Below are 13218 nucleotides of genomic sequence, written 5' to 3'. Positions count from 1 at the left end.
TACTATTAGGGTTGCCAACTAACAGGTTTTCACCGGCCTGGCCGGATATATTCGTATGCATAATAAAAGACAAGCGTCTGACCTTCATGTAGAGTCCTCACGTTTAAAAGTACATAAGAATAGTACATTTCCTATGACAGTGAATATTTATGACAAGCTTCCTTCCATTTTAAAAAAAACAAAACATCTGGTTTCAATAAAGCAGTCAAGTCGTACCTACTCGAGTACTGTTCTATTCTGTAGAAGAATATCTAGCCTGTAGTAAATAATGTTTAAAGTATATATATATTTTGTATATCTATAATGTAAGGTTTTATTAACTGATATGTTGTTTTATATCGCTGTATGTAAATTAGAATAATGAAAAATTGTACCTTTTTTTATACATAAATTCACACTATTTTAATATTGCATGTAGATTTAAATCTATACATATGTACACATTCAGTGTTCTTATGACGTGTCCAACTCATACGTTAACGTTGTGAACAATTTGTATGAAAAAGGATGAAAATAAATACAATACAATACAATACAATACAATACAATTGCGGTTATTTTGATTAGAGCCGGTGACCGGTGCAAACTTCTTATAAGCCCCTTTATGACTTTTTTTTTTTTTTTAATTTCAAATTTGTATCTAGCTCAAAGCAATTTCATCTAGTTCGAAGTATCAATTTAAAAAGTAACTTTCATTATGTAAATCCAAAGTTGTTTCTTTTCACTATCTATCAACAATTAATATATTATGTTCATCTGCTTAGATAATTTTAAAGAGATGACCGAGACTGTATCAGGAGAAATTTAAAAGTTACTTGTAAAGAATTTTATACATTTATTGAAAGTGAAAAAGGACTTCTTAAAGCAATTTCCTGTAGTTAAAGTATAAGTTTAAAGAATAAATTTCATTTTCCAAATCCAAAACTGTAACGTAAAGAATAATATACATTACTTTTCTTCATCTGTTAAAATAATTGTAAAGAAGTGGCAGCTAGTGGTAAATGCAATAAAATGATCAATGCCGACTTCAATTTCTCGTTTATAGCACAATGTATCTATTAAGCGTATAGGTGAATGTACTAAGGATATCCAGAATATGGGGCTAATGCCCTTTTGGAGAAGGTTCTAGAACACAAGTCCCCCCATAAAAGTTAGTAGCTAGGTTGGTTTCTTTCTGTAGCAAAGTTTAATATTTAATTCAGATAGTATTGCCGAGCGACCGTTAGCAAGTGAAGGCGGGTTAGAGCCCCGCACAGCACGTTGTTTTCTGTCTTTATAACAGTTCAATTGGAAGGGGGACCTGTATTCTAGAACCTTGCCCACTTTTGTTCACGATAGTACAGATGGTGATCAGAAAAATGGAAACATCCATAGTTGGCAACACGTCAGATGTATGGGTTCGCAGCGGTGTCGTGGCGGCCGCAGCGCCGGACCGCTGGTGGAGGACTAGCTCGGGAGAGTAATGCTCCCGGAAGTAGAAACGAGAAACACATTTCTGATTGGTTGGCGTTATCCACTTCTTGCCACGTTGCATTCAAATAGCAGACAACAAACACCTGCTGCTGTCGGCCTCACTGGTCGAGTGGGCTAACGCTATATGTTAATAATAAAATCCTCTTTTGGCGCGAGTTCAAACCCCGCCCGAGGAAAGTTTTTTTTTTTTTTTTACATTTTTTAAACATTTTTTTTTACATTTTTATAACACTTATTAAATTAAAATAATATGAAAATAATACTTAAAAAGTGATTTATTTATTTTTATGCAGATAAGTAGTTGTAGTACTTATGCCCTTGTACTTCATGATATAAATTTTGTGACCAACTTAAAACAACTGGCTAGGATAGCGCGTAAAACAGCTGTCTAGAGTAGCGCGCGGAAAAACGTACTTCCGGGAGTATTACTCTCCCGAGCGGGTCGTGCTGGTGGTGGTTTGTTAGGTCGGTCTCCATACTACGTCAGGCGGTGAAACAGCAGTGCCCAGTGGCTGCAGCAGACGGAGGTAGTGTAAAATGGGAGACATCTCAGATTTTCAAAGAGGGCAAATTGATGGTGCGCGGTTATGTGGAGTGAGTGTGATGGCAGTGGCTACTGTGTTACGTGTGTCGCGTGGGACAGTGTCGAAGGTGATGACGGCCTACACAACACACGGGAAAACCACATCGGGGAAGCGGAACAGTGGGCGGAAGAAAATCATGAGTGACAGGTAGTGTTGTAAATAGAAAAAAAACGGTTCGTATTTTTTCAGAAATGTACGTTTTTTTTAGAAAAAAAAAACATTGCCTCTCGTTTTTTTTCTAAATTTCGTTTTTTTTTCAAATAGTCATTTGTAATGCATCTAACGTCTATTTAAGTATGAAATATTTTTATGTAGGTGTAATCACCGTAAAATGCAACATAAATTAAACGCTAGATACTGATACGCTACAAATATTTTACAATTTACATGAATACCATACCTATTAACAATTCGGGTTTCAGCAGTTTTCATCACTATCAACTAAGAAATAAATGTAGAATTGAAATTTTGTTTTTTCGTGAATGCAGGCCTTTAATAAGTACGAAAATAATGTCACGAACAGTATAAAATTAGAATAAGTTGTCTAAAGGTAAAAACTAATACTAATTTGCCTAATAGTATTTTTCTAAATGTCATATATAAATAATTTGTCGACTAGATATATATGATATGCAGAGCCGGCTCTACCATATATGCAGTGGCGTATTTACGATTTTGTTTCGGGAGGGGCTTTGCTAACTTTCGGGGGAGGCTTTACCTGAAAATGTGAAAATTCTGCAAGATATTTCATATACTTTACTATAGTAAGTAAGATTTCGGGGTGGCTTAACCCCGGAAGCCCCGTAAATACGCCACTGTATATATGTAACACGTGCATTTGCGTGGAACGGCAAGCTTGGATGGTCCGGCAAAATCTGTCATAAGTATATTATTTAAATTAAATATTTCTTGTTGGAAACAAACTTCATGATGATGGTAGTTACATTTACTAAGCTGACCTATTTGAATAGGCCTACAACATTCATAAATTATGTTTAGGTTGCATTAGTTTAAGGCCACATGGACAATGCTAAAGAAAATGGTCGAATAAATCCGAGCACAAATTGCTTGATTGTTGTCAAATGCAAGAATTCAATTCTCGAATAGTAGTGAATATCTGTTCCATTTAGTAAGTTATCACAGTTTTGATATGAAAGTAGTCTTGTTTTTGTGAGAAGCAAGTTCCTTATCATTGAAGATAGAAACAAGTTTTTTTTTTAAATGTTAGAAGATATAGAAGATAAATCAAGAAATAAAGATAAAAGAGCTAGTTGCACTGGAATTGCAAACTGATACATTGAGATTGAAGCTCGATAGTGAATTCTATAAAAAGGATTACCATCTTTTCTCTGCAGGTGTGTTTGCTTTATCTTTAACTATCATAATAGATTAACATTTAAAGAAAAAAACAGACACAACGGAATTGCATTTTTAGTAAGTATTTAAGCCTTTCTGAGTGCGACTGCACTTACATCACCTTTGTTATTCATGCTGGAGTAGCATACTTAAAATCATGACTTCTAAGATTTGTTCTTTCTGGAGAAAGGGGAGGCGGCAAATTATGCCATTGCACGAGGCGACAAATTGACTAGGACCTGAATATAGAATGACTCAATTTGAACTAATGCAGGGTGTTTCAAAATTAATATTAGGGTTTTGAATCTTTGTAGTATGTATTACAATTATAAATATTATATCAAATGAAAGAGCAACTCAAACAGTTTTGTACGCACGCATGTACATGCATTGTTTCTTCTGTCTGCCGTTAGAAAGAGCAAGTAGCAAAGATGGAGACTAGAGAGCAGAAAGCTTTTTGTGTTTTAATAAAGGCTGAACCTGTACAGTGCAACCGTCTGTGTGAAGAATATTAAGGAGACGCTTGCAACTACGTTTTTATTGTTTGCAGTTGCTACAAGTCTAAAGCCTACAGACTACGGTTTACGTGCCAATTTCGCAAGTGAAATATTCCTGCATAACAAAGAAGATTTTCTGGATCGTGTCGTCTTCAGTGATAAATCGACTTTTCACCTAAGAGCTAATGTGAACACTCATAATGTTTGCATCTGACCGTCAGCAAATCCTCAGGAGATGGTACAATTGAAACGAAACTCCACTAAATTGAATGTGTTTTGTGCCATATGGCGGAAAGTTTATGGGCCTTTCTCGCCTATCGACTAGATGTGTTCCGTGTGACGAATGAATCTCACTTTGAACACTTGTAGCAAAGACTGTTTGAGGTGCTCTTTTACTTGATGCATTGCTTATAATTGTACGTAAAATGTAATAAGTACTACGAAGACTTAATAAACCCCAAAATTTATTTTGAAACACTACATTTCTCACCAACAGTGTTGGAACTAAGATGTAAAAAGGAGAGAAAATTTTCCTTATAAAGTTATTGTTTACAACGATATTATTATTAGTCGAGACTATAACTACAACAACAACACGAGTTAGTAGTCAAAAAAATGTAATCAAATGTATACTCGGTGGCCCAGGTGGCCAAAGTGGAACACACAGGTGTGTCACTTGTTTAATCCGCTCCAGTGTGGACACTAATTAAGATATCGGGATATTATTCTTGCAAAATGTGGTTGGACTATAGTTTATCATATTAATTTCTTTTTCTTCTGGTGTCCAATTTCCTTCTCAAATTTAACCCCAGTCAAAAATTCGAGATTTTCCTAATTTCGAATTTCCTTTACTTTTTTTCCCTGTAGCTTCCTTCGTTGTAGAAGGACATTCTTAAGACTTGCCAGGTAGATACCTCGGATGGATATTTAACTGTTGACATCAATTGGACGGGCCTGCGCGCAGTGTTGCCAATTAGGGAAATTAAAATTCTCCTATATTTTGGCAAAATATTAGAAATTTTTGTTTACAAATCCGTACCTATACGTCCGAGTGCAAGTCAACTTACGCCAATCGAACATTTGTCCTTATTTAACAAACGAAAGTACAGATCGTTACAATAGGGTAATTAGCGGGTGCACGTAAAATTCGTATTTAGGTTCTAGCCCTTGATTTTTCCAGTTTTCCCTTACTTTTGTGTTTACCGTAATATATTTTTGGTAAATAGAAGCTTTGTTCCTTAAATATCGCCATAATACTTGTAGGATATATTAGTGGTGTACCAATCTTTAATTTAAGATAATTTGCGTCTGTTTGGTAGCAGTGTTGCCAGCTACAGAATATTTTAATTCCAGATTTTAGCGGGAAATTTTGGAAAAATTATATGTTTTGTCTCTATTATTTCCCTCTTGTTGGCTATATCGGAACAAACGTACCAGTATCTGAAAGTCTCGTCTTTGCTCTACACAATGCACTATAGAAAGTTTCAATAGGATAATTAGGGGAAGTACAGTTGAGGTTTACAGTGGACCTTGTTCTCGAATTGGAAAGATAACTGTGATTTTTTAAAGGTAGAATGAGATATTTTTATTGACATGCTTACTTTATTAGATTTCGTCACAATACTTGTAGGATATATTAGAGGGATACCAAAGCTTATTTTAAGATAGTTTGTGTGTGTCTGATAGTAGAGTTGCTAGCTACAAAAAATTTTAATTCCAGATTTTAGGGGCAAATTTTGGGAAAAATTCCCTTTTTTATTTCTATTATTTCCTTCTTGTTGGCTACATTCGAACAAATGTACCAGTGTCTAACAACCTCATCCTTAGCCTACACAGTGCACCGTAAAAAGTTTTACTAAAATAATTAGGGGAAGTACAGTTGAGGTTTATAATAAACCATGTTCTGGAAATGGTAAGAAAATGGTGAATTCTGAGGTAGAATGAGATTTTTTTAAAATTTCATGCTTACTTTGTTATATATCGCCATGATACTTGTACGATATATTCTTGGAGCACTACGGTTTATTTTCGGATAGTTTTCGTCTGTCTGGCGGCAGCGTTTCCAGCCAAAACACTTAATTCCCGCTATTAGGTGAAAAATTCGGAAAATTTCCCTTTTCCCCTCTATTATTACCATCTTACTGGCTACATTGAAACAAACGTACCACTACCTGAAAGCTTCCTCTTTGCCCTACAGAACGCACCATAAAAAGTTTCAATAGGATAATTAGAGAAGTTGTACCCCGGCATATTTGATTTTTGCTTCTGAGGCGTAAAAAGTGTCAAAATTTCATGTGTATGACAGAGTTTTTTCTTTCCCTCTTTGAATGGAAGCCAGCGACTTCAGAATTTCACTGTACCTTGTCAACACACCAAAGATTTGTTTATGTGACTTGAACCCATATAGCAGCAGTAGTGCTAGATACAAAAAATTTTTGAAATTCGGTTAGGAAATTTTTTGTAAATTTTCATCCCTACATTTCCCTCAATAATTTCCCACCCGTTGGCAACACTGCAATACAACTTACACCAAAAAATAGCCACATTCATTTTCTTAAAAACAAGGCCTTAACCATATCAATCGAATGAATAGTTTTTGAGCAATAATTCACTAACTGGAAATGTAGGAAAACGCCAAAAATGACCTGGGGCTGAAAGGAATAATCACATAATTTTGCTCGTATAGGTTTAAAGAAACAAACGATTTGTAAGTTACGAGATCTTCGACTCAAGTTCTGTTGATTATTTCAATAATCTGCAACATAAATCAATAAATAATAGTTGCCAGAAAAAAAAAAACAGACTTTTGAAAAAAAAAACATGAAAAAGAACGATGTTTTTTATTGAAAAAAAACTTCACAGAAAAAAAACAGTTTTTTTACAACACTAGTGACAGGTCACGCCGGGTATTAAAGCGCATTGTCACGCAGAACCGTCGTGCCATTGCGGAGCAAGTGACGGAGGAACTCAATCAGCACCTCCCCCACCCTGATTCGACAATCACAGTCCGCCGCGAATTACATGACATGAATTTACGGGGTCGTGTTGTACGGGCCAAACCGCTCATCAGGGACCATAACGCTTTCGCACGCCGCAAATGGTGCCGCGTCCATGCAACTTGGACCGTTGAGGACTGGAAACGTGTGATATGATCGGATGAGTCATCCTTCACCCTATTCCCTACCACGGACCGTATTTATGTGTGGAGAACGCCCAAAGAAGCTTATGATCTGCAGTGTCTCTGCCCAACTGTGAAACATGGCGGCGGCTCGGCGATGATGTGGGCCGTTTTGGCGTTTTCCTACATTTCCAATTAGTGACTTATTGCTCAAAAACTATTCATTCGATTGATATGGTTAAGGCCTCGTTTTTAAGAAAATGGATGTGGCTATTCTTTGGTGTAAATTGTATTGCATAGTTGGCAACAGGTGGGAAATTATTGAGGGAATGAAAGGGTGAAAATTTACAAAAAAAATCCCTAACCGAATTTCAAATTTTTTATATCTAGCACCAATGCTGCTATATGGGTTCAAGTCACATAAACAAATCTTTGGTGTGTTGACAAGGTACAGTGAAATACTGAAGTCGCTGGCTTCCATTCAAAGAGGGAAAGAAAAAATTCTGTCATACACATGAAATTTTGACACTTTTTACGCCTCAGAAGCAAAAATCAAATATGCCGGGGTACAGCTTCTCTAATTATCCTATTGAAACTTTTTATGGTGCGTTCTGTAGGGCAAAGAGGAAGCTTTCAGGTAGTGGTACGTTTGTTTCAATGTAGCCAGTAAGATGGTAATAATAGAGGGGAAAAGGGAAATTTTCCGAATTTTTCAACTAATAGCGAGAATTAATTGTTTTGGCTGAAAACGCTGCCATCAGACAGACGAAAACTATCTGAAAATAAACCGTAGTACTCCAAGAATATATTCTACAAGTATCATGGCGATATATAACAAAGTAAGCATGAAATTTAAAAAAAAAAATCTCATTCTGCCTCAGAATTCACCATTTTCTTACCATTTCCAGAACATGGTTTATTATAAACCTCAACTGTACTTCCCCTAGTTATTCTAGTAAAACTTTTTATGGTGCGCAGTGTAAACTAAGGATGAGGCTGTTAGACACTGGTACATTTGTTTGAATGTAGTCAACAAGAAGGAAATAATAGAAATAAAAAGGGAATTTTTCCCAAAATTAGCCCCTAAAATCTGGAATTAAAATTTTTTGTAGCTAGCAACACTACTATCAGACACACACAAACTATCTTAAAATAAGCTTTGGTATCCCTCTAATATATCCTACAAGTATTGTGACGATATCTAATAAAGTAAGCATGTCAATAAAAAATATCTCATTCTACCTTTAAAAAAATCACAGTTATCTTTCCAATTAGAGAACAAGGTCCACCGTAAACCTCAACTGTATTTCCCCTAATTATCCTATTGAAACTTTCTATAGTGCGTTGTGTAGGCCAAAGACGATACTTCCAGATACTGGTACGTTTGTTCCGATATAGCCAACAAGAGGGAAATAATAGAGACAAAACATATAATTTTTCCAAAATTTCCTCCTAAAATCTGAAATTAAAATATTCTGTAGCTGGCAACACTGCTACCAAACAGACGCAAACTATGTTAAATTAAACATTGGTACACCACTAATATATCCTACAAGTATTATAGCGATATTTGGGAAACAAAGCTTTTAATTACCAAAAATATATTACGTTAAACAGAAAAGTAAGGGAAAACTAGAAAAATCAAGGGCTAGAACCTAAATACGAATTTTACGTGCGCCCCCTAATTACCCCATTGTAACGATCTGTACTTTCATTAGTTAAGTAAGGACAAATGTTCGATTGGCGTAAGTTGACTTGCACTCGGACGTATAGGCACGGATTTATAAACAAAAATTTCTAATTTTTTGTCCAAATATAGGAGAATTTTAATTTCCCTAATTGGCAACACTGCGCGCAGGCCCGTCCAATTGATGTCAACAGTTAGGTATCCATCCGAGGAATCTACCTGGCAAGTCTTAAGGATGTCCTTCTACAACGAAGGAAGCTACAGGGAAAAAAATAAAGCAAATTCGAAATTAGAAAATTCTCAAATTTTTGACTGGGGTGAAATTTGAGAAGGAAATTCGATACCAGAAGAAAAAGAAATTAATATGACAAACTATAGTCCAACCACATTTTGCAACAATAATATCCCGATATCTTAATTAGTGTCCACACTGGAGCGGATTAAACAAGTGACACACCTGTGTGTTCCACTTTGGCCACCTGGGCCACCGAGTATACATTTGATTACATTTTTTTTTGACTACTAACTCGTGTTGTTGTTGTAGTTATAGTCCCGACTAATAATATCGTTGTAAACAATAACTTTATAAGGAAAATTTTCTCTCCTTTTTACATCTTAGTTCCAACACTGTTGGTGAGAAATGTAGGGTGTTTCAAAATAAATTTTGGGGTTTTAAGTCTTCGTAGTACTTATTACATTTTACGTACAATTATAAGCAATGCATGAAGTAAAAGAGCACCTCAAACAGTCTTTGCTACAATTGTTCAAATTGAGATTCATTCGTCACACGGAACACATCTAGTCGATAGGCGAGAAAGTCCCATAAACTTTCCGCCATATGGCACAAAACATATTCAATTTAGTGGAGTTTCGTTTCAATTGTACCATCTCCTGAGGATTTGCTGACGGTCAGATGCAAACATTATGAGTGTTCACGTTAGCTCTTAGGTGAAAAGTCGATTTATCACTGAAGACGACACGATCCAGAAAATCTTCATTGTTATGCAGGAATATTTCACTTGCGAAATTGACACGTAAACCGTAGTCTGTAGGCTTTAGACCTGTAGCAACTGCAAACAATAAAGAATTAGCGTCTCCTTCATAGACGCCGACTTTGGGGGGCAGGACACTTTAGCCCCCCCCAATATTTAGAGGTGGGGTCCTCGCCCCTCCAATATAATCCGGCCGAGGAAGAATTAACAAAGAGGAGCAAGAATTTCTGTTGTAAACTTCGTCATTCCTTTAATTCACCGTTAGGAATAGCCTTCTAGGAATGGGTACGAGTCGAGCTAAAACTCGACTCGACTTGAATTCGAATCGGGTTCCGAGTCGAGTCAAACGTAATTTTCTCGAGTCGAGTTCCGAACCGAGTCGCTGTTTTTTTTAGGTCGAGTTTCAAGTTGAGTCGAGTTTGATAAATGGCTCGCTCGTTCAGCTCGTTTTAACTCGTTTTAAAATCATGGCATGATTAGACTGGAAAGCGAAAGCCATGAGAAATGTAAGCGATAAAGTGGAATACTTTTAGTATTGTTCACGAGAGGGGACACTGCTTGTATCTCGTTTCGTCTCGATAACGAGACTACAAAGGATTTTATAGCGAGGCCTCAAATGTCGTTAGCACCAATTTAAGTATGTACTTTAGTTCTTACCATCAAGACTGAGACCTGCACGGTCGAATTTTTTAGCCCAAACAGAAGCTCAATCCGGTTTCGATCCATGATGTAAACTTGCTCGGCTCAGTTCAACGGAGCGAAATGCTCGAGCCGGCATGGTTGGAGTGAGCCATCGATTCGCCCCAACTGAGCTATCAGCTCTGTTCGTCTCGGTTTCGGTCATCGGCTTAGATCGGCTCACCCAGGCCGACAACCCTAAGCCCAAGCCGAGCAGTTTTGAACATGTTTGGTCAGCGCCCTATACCTTTTAGCAATATTTGGTCTTAGCCAAATCCTTGCTTCTCCGGAACTCAAATCCAGAATCTCGTGAACGATGGCCATGCCTCCTAGACTTCACGAATACCGAGTCGGCAGTCAATTAGTTTTTAGTATTGAGATAGAAACCACCTATCTTTCATGTTTATACACGGTGTTGTTATTATAATAATAATAATAATAATAATAATAATAATAATAATAATAATAATAATAATAATAATAATAATAATAATAATAATAATAATAATAAGTTGTAGTAACAGTAGTATTATTGATAATAATTACACTGTCTATGTAGGAGAGTTGAAGAGAGTACTTGAAACTACATAAAATTTAGCTCCATTTGGCTCGTTCTGGCTCGACTCGACTCGAAACTCGACCTGAATTCGAGTCCAGTTGGAGAAATTTTTCCAGACGAGCTTAAATATGTCTGTTTCGAGTCGAGTCGAGTTTCAAAGAAAACTCGCTCGAAGTCGCTCGTGGCCAACCCTACAGCCTTCTTATTCGATAGAAAAGGCGGTTTTCAGACTGGTGTTGAATAGCGCACTGAAGCTTCAACCAACAATCTGGCAACACTTACCTGACAAGTGAAGATCAATGCAGTGTGAATTTTGCAGCGGAGTAGCGGATCGAGATTTAGGGGGAGGGGGCCTTCATCAAGCAGTTAATTGAAAACGGTTGAATAGGATGATGATATATTCATTCATTGCTTGGACCCCCCAATATTTTCTTCAAGTCGGCGCCTATGGTCTCCTTAATATTCTTCACACAGACGGTTGCACTGTACAGGTTCAGTCTTTATTAAAACACAAAAAGCTTTCTGCTCTCTAGTCTCCATCTTTGCTATTTGCTCTTTCTAACGGCAGACAGAAGAAACAATGCATGTACATGCGTGCGTACAAAACTGTTTGAGTTGCTCTTTCATTTGATATAATATTTATAATTGTAAGTTAATTGTAATAGATACTACAAAGTTTCAAAGCCCTAATATTCATTTTGAAACACCCTGCATTACTTCAAATTGAGTCATCCTATATTCAGGTCCTAGTCAATTTGTCACCTTGCAATGGCATAATTTGCCGCCTCCCCCTTTCTTCAGAAAGAACAAATCTTAGAATCATGATTTTAAGTATGCTACTCCAGCATGAACAACAAAGGTGAGGGTAAGTGCAGTCGCACTCAGAAAGGCTTAAATACTTACTAAAAATGCAATTCCGTTGTGTCTGTTTTTTTTCTTTAAATGTTAATCTATTATGATAGTGAAAGATAAAGCAAACACACCTGCAGAGAAAAGATGGTAATCCTTTTTATAGAATTCACTATCGAGCTTCAATCTCAATGTATCAGTTTGCAATTCCAGTGCAACTAGCTCTTTTATCTTTATTTCTTGATTTATCTTCTATATCTTCTAACATTTAAAAAAAAAAAACTTGTTTCTATCTTCAATGATAAGAAACTTGCTTCTCACAAAAACAAGACTACTTTCATATCAAAACTGTGATATCTTACTAAATGGAACAGATATTCACTACTATTCGAGAATTGAATTCTTGCATTTGACAACAATCAAGCAATTTGTGCTCGGATTTATTCGACCATTTGCTTTAGCATTGTCCCATGTGGCCTTAAACTAATGCAACCTAAACATAATTTATGAATGTTGTATTCAAATAGAAGGTCAGCTTAGTAAATGTAACTACCATCATCATGAAGTTTGTTTCCAACAAGAAATATTTAATTTAAATAATATACTTATGACAGATTTTGCCGGACCATCCAAGCTTGCCGTTCCACGCAAATGCACGTGTTGCATATATACAGTGGCGTATTTAGGAGGGCTTCCGGGCTTAAGCCCGCCCAAATCTTACTATAGTAAAGTATATGAAATATCTTGCAGAATATTCACATTTTCAGGCAAATCCCCCCGAAAGTTAGCAAAGCCCCTCCCGAAACAAAATCGTAAATACGCCACTGCATATATGGTAGAGCCGGCTCTGCATATCATATATATCGAGTCGACAAATTATTTATATATGGCATTTAGAAAAATACTATTAGGCAAATTAGTATTAGTTTTTACCTTTAGACAAGTTATTGGAATTTTATACTGTTCGTGACATTATTTTCGTACTTATTAAAGGCCTGCATTCACGAAAAAACAAAATTTCATTTCTACTTTTATTTCTTAGTTGATATTGATGAAAACTGCTGAAATCCGAATTGTTAATAGGTATGGTATTCATGTAAATTGTAAAATATTTGTAGCGTATCAGTATCTAGCGTTTAATTTATGTTGCATTTTACGGTGATTACACCTACATAAAAATATTTCATACTTAAATAGACGTAAGATGCATTGCAAATGACTATTTGAAAAAAAACGAAATTTAGAAAAAAAAGGAGAGACAATGTTTTTTTTCTAAAAAAAACGTACATTTCTGAAAAAATACGAACCGTTTTTTTTTTTTCTATTTACAACACTAATACGCACACACACACAAACATCAATAAACTTTATTTATTTTTTCCTCAAGTGATTCTTAGTTAAAAACTATGTGCTAATGCATCGCCG

This window comes from Thermobia domestica, chromosome 11 (genome assembly GCF_964235325.1).
Source record: "Thermobia domestica chromosome 11, izTheDome1.hap1.1, whole genome shotgun sequence".
Lineage (NCBI taxonomy): Eukaryota > Metazoa > Arthropoda > Insecta > Zygentoma > Lepismatidae > Thermobia > Thermobia domestica.
The sequence above is the reverse complement of the archived record's forward strand: the minus strand, read 5'-3'. Positions refer to the sequence as shown.